We start from the raw sequence: 8,083 nt of genomic DNA on the forward strand, positions 1-8,083 counted from the left end.
TATCCTTCAAACAAAACAACAACCAGCCCAAATATTTAATGGGTAGAGGAATGTTTTTATTTTGTGTTTTCTTTTAAGTACGTCATTTAGTGTGGATTCGAATGCTATCTAGACTCGAAATACCGTAGCCAATATGAAAGGGAGAAATTAAACCGTCGAATAGTTTGGTTCATTTGGAGTGATTCGGTTATGTTTTGAATAGTGGGTTAGGACTAAAACATTCCACTAGAAATTGCGGTATATTTATTGAGTTTTGGCAGTATTGTGGAATTTCTAATTAAAAGTCTAATCAAAAAAGCTGTCAGCTGTATTTCATATTGATACCACAAGAATCTTTGTGCTAAAGGAAATACGTTACAGGTAAATACTGCAGGAGACAAATAACTCTGCTAGCGCTAAAGCTTTCGAGTAAGAAGACTTTTCCTCCCTCAACCTGAAGTCGTCTGCATATATTAGGGAACTGACGTAAACCACGACGAAGACGGCAACGAGAGCGCCAGCAAACAAAAAGTTTAATGAGCAAAACAAGAGCTGTGCACGTGCGTTATCTAAACCTTTGTGCATTTCTTAGCCGTCCTCTTCAAAACAAGAACGTAAAATGACCAAGTTCTGCGTAGTCTGAGGAACGCGAACGGCGACGGCTAATTTTTCGTATTTCCATTTGAAATTGAACGCTGTCATTGCATATTTAGCTTGAGCACGTTTTTAGAGCCATTGGCGTACTGAACAGATACAGACAATCGCGAATTTCACTTGTAAAATATAAATTCATTTTAGGCCAGGCGTGGTCCTCGACGTTGGCGTCGTCGTTGCTTAAATCTCCCTATTGTCTTTGCGAATTGACCCCGCTACGACGAAGCGAAAATGTCTAAAGAGAAAAATGAAACAAATGAAATCACCATAGAAACGGAAAAAGTGGACCTTCTTATATGGCTGGCTCCGTGAGTGGACAAGGTGAACCAAATCCTGCGGTATGATTGGCTACCCGAGTGGGCAGGATAGCCATATCTTGGCCGCTCGGGATTAAGGTAATTCCCCTGAAATAAAACTGCCAATATATTTTTGTTCAAACTTTGTCCAGTGAATATTTATCATATGGGAACTTTAATTATAAAATAAAAAAGGGGGGTGCCCATGTTCGTTAAGGACCAGTGAGGTATTAAAAATGTCCCATTTTAGCATTATGTAACGCTTATTACAAGAACGCATTCCAAGTTATTGTAAACTCTTTGTGAGCCCAGACCCATGAAAACACGTCTCAAACTACAGTCAATACTTGCGTCGGACAAACTTTTTAAGTTTGATTTTGACAGGCAGCTGAATCCTTGTTAAAATACTGCAAAACAGAAAAGACTACAGTGCAGCTGCTATTTTCCTTATTTATTCAATTTTCAACAATAGAAATCAGATCAGTCTTTTCTCACGCAAAGCTAATGATTAGTTGATTAAAATGACTGGAAAAAAATTGTGGATGCCCCGAGCTTGTTAGTGAGTTATAGCCATTTTTCAACCGACAGATCTCAATATCAAGGCAAATCCGCCATGTTTTCAATGTGCGTGTGCACTAGCGCGCGCGAATGACGCCATAAATTATGCGCAGTAAGGATGCGCAATGCAAATGTGAGGAATCACCTTAAGCGCTTTGTTCGGCAAGAAAAATTTGATTTTTCTTGTCCTCTAAGGTGAGTTGTTCAGGTATAGCTACAAAAAATTTGTGCTTTGTAGGGGATAAAAGAATAGAGATACTGCAAGTGGTGGGCAGCTGTTCCTGCAAAGAAATGCGTAGATTACTTTTGTTTTCAATATGGTTCTGCTGCTTCTGTCCAGCTCCGGCTCTTTTAATTTCAAAAATAGTTTGCCGGGACTCTAGTTCCTCTCGACTCAATACGATGAGAGAAGCGCGGGCTATGATCATATATTTCGAGGGGCGATGAACTATGCGAGCTGTAGCTCCGCGAACCTTCTTTGCCTTGCAAACGAAATCTAGGGAGACTCGAAGAACGAAACAATTCGAGACCATGAGACCCGTAATATTAAAATTATAAAATTCTGTGAGACGCTTATTTATAATATGAAAAGGAGAAAATAAACCGCCGAATAGTTTGGTTCATTTGGAGTTGCTGTAATGTTTTGAAAAGTGAGTTTGGACCAAAAATATTTGGCGAGAAATAAATAAAGGTTTTCTTGCCTCGACCGACGCAATCAAGCATGACACTGTTTTCTTCAGCTCTGTTCAGTAGAGTGAAAGGATTTGACAGAAGAAAACAATACAAAATTAAAGGTATTTTTTGCCGATTTCTCTAAACGTCATTCTTACTCTCTCTATAAATAACTGCAGTTTCCTGAAAGCGCGCAAATTTTCAAGCTAACATGTTAACTGCTTGGGTAAATTTACATGTTAGCTGTTTATGATATCAGCAAGTCATATTTGATAAAATGACCGGGACTGATAAGACTTAAGGCGTCTGTATTCGCACGATAATGTAAGCAGCGGAACTATGTTATAAAGATTCTCACACTGAGCTCGTCAAAACCGTCGGAGTTTCAAAATTGCCATGTTGGTTTGCAGATCTTTACTGAGTCCACGAGCTCGGGGGAACGGTAGCTGCAGTTGAGGCTAAATGCTAAGAACCAGACAAGTGCAGCGCCCAGAACGTAACGTCTGTTCTTTATCCCATATAATAATCCTTTATTAACCAAGTTCGTTCTCTTCTTGCTGGGTTATAGACCTCGACTCCGTCTCGGTCCATAAACAACCAAAAAAGAACTTAGTCGTCTTGGTTACACTTCGTCTCAGCTTCCCGAAAGTCCTTAACAAAATCTTTTACCCAAAAACTCGGACTCTAGAGGTTAAAGATCCTTACTCCCCTCCGTCATTGGCATACCTAAGTACACCCCCGAAAACTAGGACTCTAGAGGTTAAAGATCCTTACACCCTTCCGTCATTGGCATACCTAAGTACACCCCCACCCACCCCCCCCCCCCCCTCCAGATTCAGAGGTGCGTAAACGGGGCTGGGGTACGGAGTGAAGTTGCGAATGCCTTGTTTTATGTAAAAAGCATGGTTAGTATCAGCGGAAAGGTTGGGTAAAGAGCCTGGGCAAGAATCTTTCTCTTCTTACCCCCTCCTCTACCTCTCCCCTTCTCCTTAGAAGGCTAGGTATTTCGTTTAAGCAGGAGCATGCTCCCGGTTTAAGTTAACTGGTTCCCTGGGTAACTACTGATCCGCCAATCGATCAGTACTTTTTATGATACCTATTTCCAGACGGTCGTTTTGCGCGACCAGCGGTGAAAATATCGCTAAGTTACAGTCGAGCTTCCTTGGGCGACCACCTCTCATGAGCAGCTATATCCCGTCACTGTCTCGTAAGCGACCACTTCTCCGAAATACCAAACTCTTGTTAAATCATTATAGCTGGAGCCTCTCGTAAGGAACTAAGGCCCAGTTCAGACGCCGAACTTTCCATGAGCCGAGCTGAATACGTTGAATTAAGTACATGAAAAGTTCGGCGTCCAAATCAATTAAGAACGGCTATTTGAATTTGGAACGGCCCAGCCGTTCTTCCCGCCTAGCTCACCCGGGAATTTCGGCTTTGGAACAGCTTTGATTCAGACGTCGAACTTTTCATGAGCCGAACCTAATGCATAAATTATTATAACGTATTTTCCAAGCAGTTTTCACTTTGCCTGAAAATCGCTGACACTTCGATGTGATTTAGTTAAAACTAAATAAAGTTCGGCGAATTAAGTTCGACGTCTCAATCAACAGGTGTACTTTTGTTAATTTGGGTCCGTCCAAATTCGAATTACGTTCGGCTCATGAAAAGTTCGGTGTCTGAACTGGGCCTAACTCTCATAGCTATAGGTGACTTCAACCATTTTTAGTGCTGTTCATTGTTTGAAGCCTCCAGTAAGTACTGTGACCAAGGAGGGCCAAATGCTTGATGCATCCATCGCAGAAAGACTAACATGCTTGTCCCTCTTTGCGTATCATGTATGACTCTGATAGGCAGTAAAATCCGCCTATGTGGGTGTGTTTTCGGTGGTGACAATAATTGGAATTCATTGAATTTACACTGACGTGCACACACTACAAGAAACATATCTCATTATTTACCACCATTTCTTTAAACAGTTGTGAAGGGAACTATTCATTAAGTGCAAAGATGAATGCTGTTGTCAAGATTCTCATCATGTCGGCCCTGTTACCCAGCACAGTTCATTCAGATCCACTGGCCTATGCAATTTGTCAAACAGGATGTAACACAGTTTGGGTTGCCTGTGTATCTGCTGCAGGGGGAGTGGCGGGGGTCTCCACCGGAAGTGTAGGAGTTCCGGCGGCTATCCTGGCGTGTAATGCTGCCCAGGGGACCTGTATGGCGGCTTGCGTTGCTGCTGGTCTCTCACCGACCCCGTAGTTAATCATACGGTGTTTTTGCGTTGCCAAGCACGTCGCATGGCCTGTTACTTGGTTAACCATCTCTCTATTAAAAGACGTTAACCTCGCTCGTGCTGGATAGAAATTGGTGAGCGTTTACTTAGTGCCAGAATCGAAGATATTTAATTGAACTGTAGTCTCTTTTCTGTAACAATTATAGCAGTAAACGAACTCCTTACAATGTGGTGTAATAGTGTGATAGATTACATGATATTGTAATCGAAGGTATCAATCGTTTCTGGATCGAAGAACACTTAACTTTATTTAATCGAACTGTAACCTCACTTACTTGTGTAACAAATACGGCCGTAAACGTCCCCCTTATAATCTGGTATAATAATGTAATCGATGACGTGATATTGTAATCGAAGGTATTCATGGTTTAAAAGGACAATCAAAGTAGTTTTTATGCAAAAGTGAAAATGGTCTCAATCGATAACTCGCAGATTTCTTCCTGAACGCTGCATGGACTTACAAGTCTGTGCGACGACAGCACAGACATTCCAAGCTCATTCAGTGGCCGTCCTTGGAAATGAAACAACCGTAGTCAGTTGCCGGAACCATTAAACAGAACTTTCAGTAGTAAAACGCCTTCCTTCTGTTAGAGCCTAAACTGCAGTTGCTGTGCAACAACAAGAGATATCAGGACTAGCTCTGGCAGCTTTGCTGTTTATTCTTCTGCTTGAACTACGGTAATATCTGATAACTGACTCCTTAGCTAAATTCTTCTACTTCTAAATACAGCCTTGCAATGCACCCACTTTTGTACTAACTCTAACCACGCCCGGGATTCAACCCAAGGGTAAACCAGGTGGTACAAAACAAAGTACCCGGATGTAACTTCTAAACGTTTAGAATTTCTCAAGACTTTTCATGGCGACTGCCTTGATTTGTTTTAGGTTTTTTTTCGGCCCAAGTCGACCCTTCAATTGGGAAGTTGATACCCGGTAGTTGAATTTATCAACATTTGCTCTTATTTTATGGTAACTGAGTCGTTTTCTCAGTAATCAGTTTCGTATGGTAAGGTAAGGTAAGGTAACTTTATTTAGAATAGCAAACGTGGGGAGTGGTTGCACAATCTCCCGAGTCAGGAGCTCATAATAAAAAGGCTCGACTATTTATAATAACATTACGACTTACAATTACTATACACCTTTTAAGAAGAAAGGAAAATTCGCTAAAATAATGCCTCCATGCATTCCTCGAAATTTCGGTTCCACGCGTTCCAGAGCGTTTCCATGTTTTACAGTATGAAACACTTTTTTGATGGCTGCTCATAACTACCGGAGCTAAGCTAGTTTTTATACTTTAGCAAAACGTCGTTTGGGATGTTTTAGAGAGTTTTCTTTAAATAGAAGCACAGTGGTATTCGATCCCTTTTTGCTTTTGTACGACTACAGACTAGTGATTTTTTACTGGTTATATTTTTACACTTACTGCAGCTTGTCAACTATACTTTTTTGAATACCCTTTCCATGTAATCAAAGTAGATTTTAAAGTAATAGATGTCCAACAGTAGCGATTAAATGTAGACATGGTGATAGATGCGAATGCATTCGCATCTACCATAATGTCTACAAAGTAGATTTTAGTTTTGGCATTTTAGCATCGAGGACAATGGTTTGTGTGAAACGGGTTTACGCTGTACAGTAAACACTGACCGAGGGTAAAATGAAAAAAAAAATGTTGTTTAGCTCTTTTTATTTTTGAGAAAGCAACATAATGTAGAATTTTTCTTTTAATTTTAAATGTCTCAATCTTCCCCTGGTTTCACCGCAGCCCGACGATTGATTGTAAACTGGACAAAATAACACAGTCGTTATCAAAAAAGATACTGAACAGTTTTAAACAGCTTTTTGCTTATATCTGTCCGGTGATTAGCCAAAGGCATATCAAGCTAGCTAGGCTGCTATCCTTGCAGAATTTTCCGTTCTACTGTAATGGTACATTATGGAATATATAGAAAATGGCTTAGCTTGAACCCTTAGGCTGAGTTACCCGGTCTGACTAGACCTCACACGATACTAGTCGAAAGCCAACCACCCGAGAGGACCCGTAAGGGTATTTGCCTGGTATTCGCCAATTTAACACAACTATCTCTCCTATATTTACTTGTATCGTCACCATCTACGGGTATATTGCGAATTCACAACGGTGGCTCTTGCCACCGTTCTAGACTGATTTTTTCTTTTCTTTTCTTTTCTGTTTTTTGTTTTTGTTTTTTTGTTTTTTTGTTGTTTTTTTTTCATGCTTTCATTTCACAGCTGCTTTAGTTGTGTGCGTAACTGCGGTGATCAATCATGTCTTCACACAACTACTACTCGCAAGAACGCAGACATATCAGGAAAATCCGTAGCGTAACTAAATTAGAAAACCTTCTCTGTCCACGAATTTTCAGGTTTTCCTCACGTGTGTTTATTACCATACCCTAGTGAGTGCCACACGTTTGCCACACGTTTGTCTCACGTTCCTTCCTGTTCCCATCCAAACACGTCACGCGTAGATAGCACGAGCGGAGGAAAAATGATAAACTTTCCATTGGAGCCAAATAAAACCTCAGTTTCTTGTACAACCGTGTTCACTGAAGCAATAGAGAGCTAAAGTAAACCACGACAGCAACGACACGAGACACCACCAAACAAAAGGTTTAACGAGCAGAACAATGGCTGAGCACGTGCGTTATAAGTCGTCTTTGTACATTTCTTGGTCATCCTCTGCAAAACAACAGCGTGAAGTGACTCAGTTCTGTGTAGTTTGGAACGTGGAAGACGGCAGCTAATTTTTCGTATTTTTATTTGGAATTAACCGCTGTCGTTACATGTTTAGCTTAAGCAAGTTCTGAGACCAATAGGCGTAATGGACGGATGTAGACAATTGCGAAATTCGAAGGTAAAATATACATTCATTTTTTACTAGGCGTTTCCTTGGGGTCGCCGTCTTCATCAATCGAGTCAGAACAAGGCCCTGTTTTTGCTCCCTTCCTTTTTCGGTTTTCTTGCCCTACTAGGGGAATTTTCCATATAAGAGAAAGTTATGAACCCAAACGTCAGCTAAAGTGATCAACAAGTCGCAATGGCGGAAAAGGTCTGGTTTTTTTCTTGAATCTGAGGGGAAGAAATTCGAAGGTTTATTTCTTGCGTGTCATTATCCTTGGCTCAATTGATCTCATTCTTTGTAACACTATTTCCTATTCATCACTGAGCAAGCATTAAAATGATGACGTCACAAGTAGTACAGGGACTGGTTCGTTACTCTCGAATGCACAAGACACACATGGGTTGATATGTTTCCTTTCCACTAACAATGATCTTGTTTGATTGAATATAAACTGGATTGAAATTGAATCACTTTTTTTAATCATATGTACTTGTTTGAATTTTGTTCACCTTGCCAAGAGCTCTCGACTAATTGACCACCAGTATCACGTTTTTTTTGTCGTCTCTTGTTGACCTTTATCTGCTTTTCCTAGATTTATAACCAAGATATCCTCTTTAGTTCGTGTGAACAGATTTCACGATTAATTATTTTGTTGACATCCTCAAAGATTCGCTCACGCGACGCTGTTGACCTTTTACCGGAAACAAATGAGAGCGGATAACATTTCAACGTTTATTGCACGACTATTACGTTTATTGCACCACTATT

At 40.6% G+C, this 8,083-nt stretch overlaps 1 protein-coding gene across 2 annotated transcripts in view; it reads left to right on the forward strand.

Moving 5' to 3' along the window:
* Positions 1 to 6,122, forward strand: part of LOC110055047 (inositol polyphosphate 5-phosphatase K-like) — a 25,677-nt gene extending 19,555 nt beyond the window's left edge. For both annotated transcript variants that reach the window (XM_089279041.1, XM_089279042.1), the window contains exon 14: positions 4,136 to 6,122. The gene's annotated coding sequence lies outside the window, so the exon portion shown is untranslated. The remainder of the gene's footprint in view (positions 1 to 4,135) is intronic.
* Positions 6,123 to 8,083: the final 1,961 nt, after the last annotated feature.

This window comes from Orbicella faveolata, unplaced genomic scaffold (genome assembly GCF_042242905.1).
Source record: "Orbicella faveolata isolate gen_17 unplaced genomic scaffold, um_ofav_v1 contig_47, whole genome shotgun sequence".
Classification (NCBI taxonomy): domain Eukaryota; kingdom Metazoa; phylum Cnidaria; class Anthozoa; order Scleractinia; family Merulinidae; genus Orbicella; species Orbicella faveolata.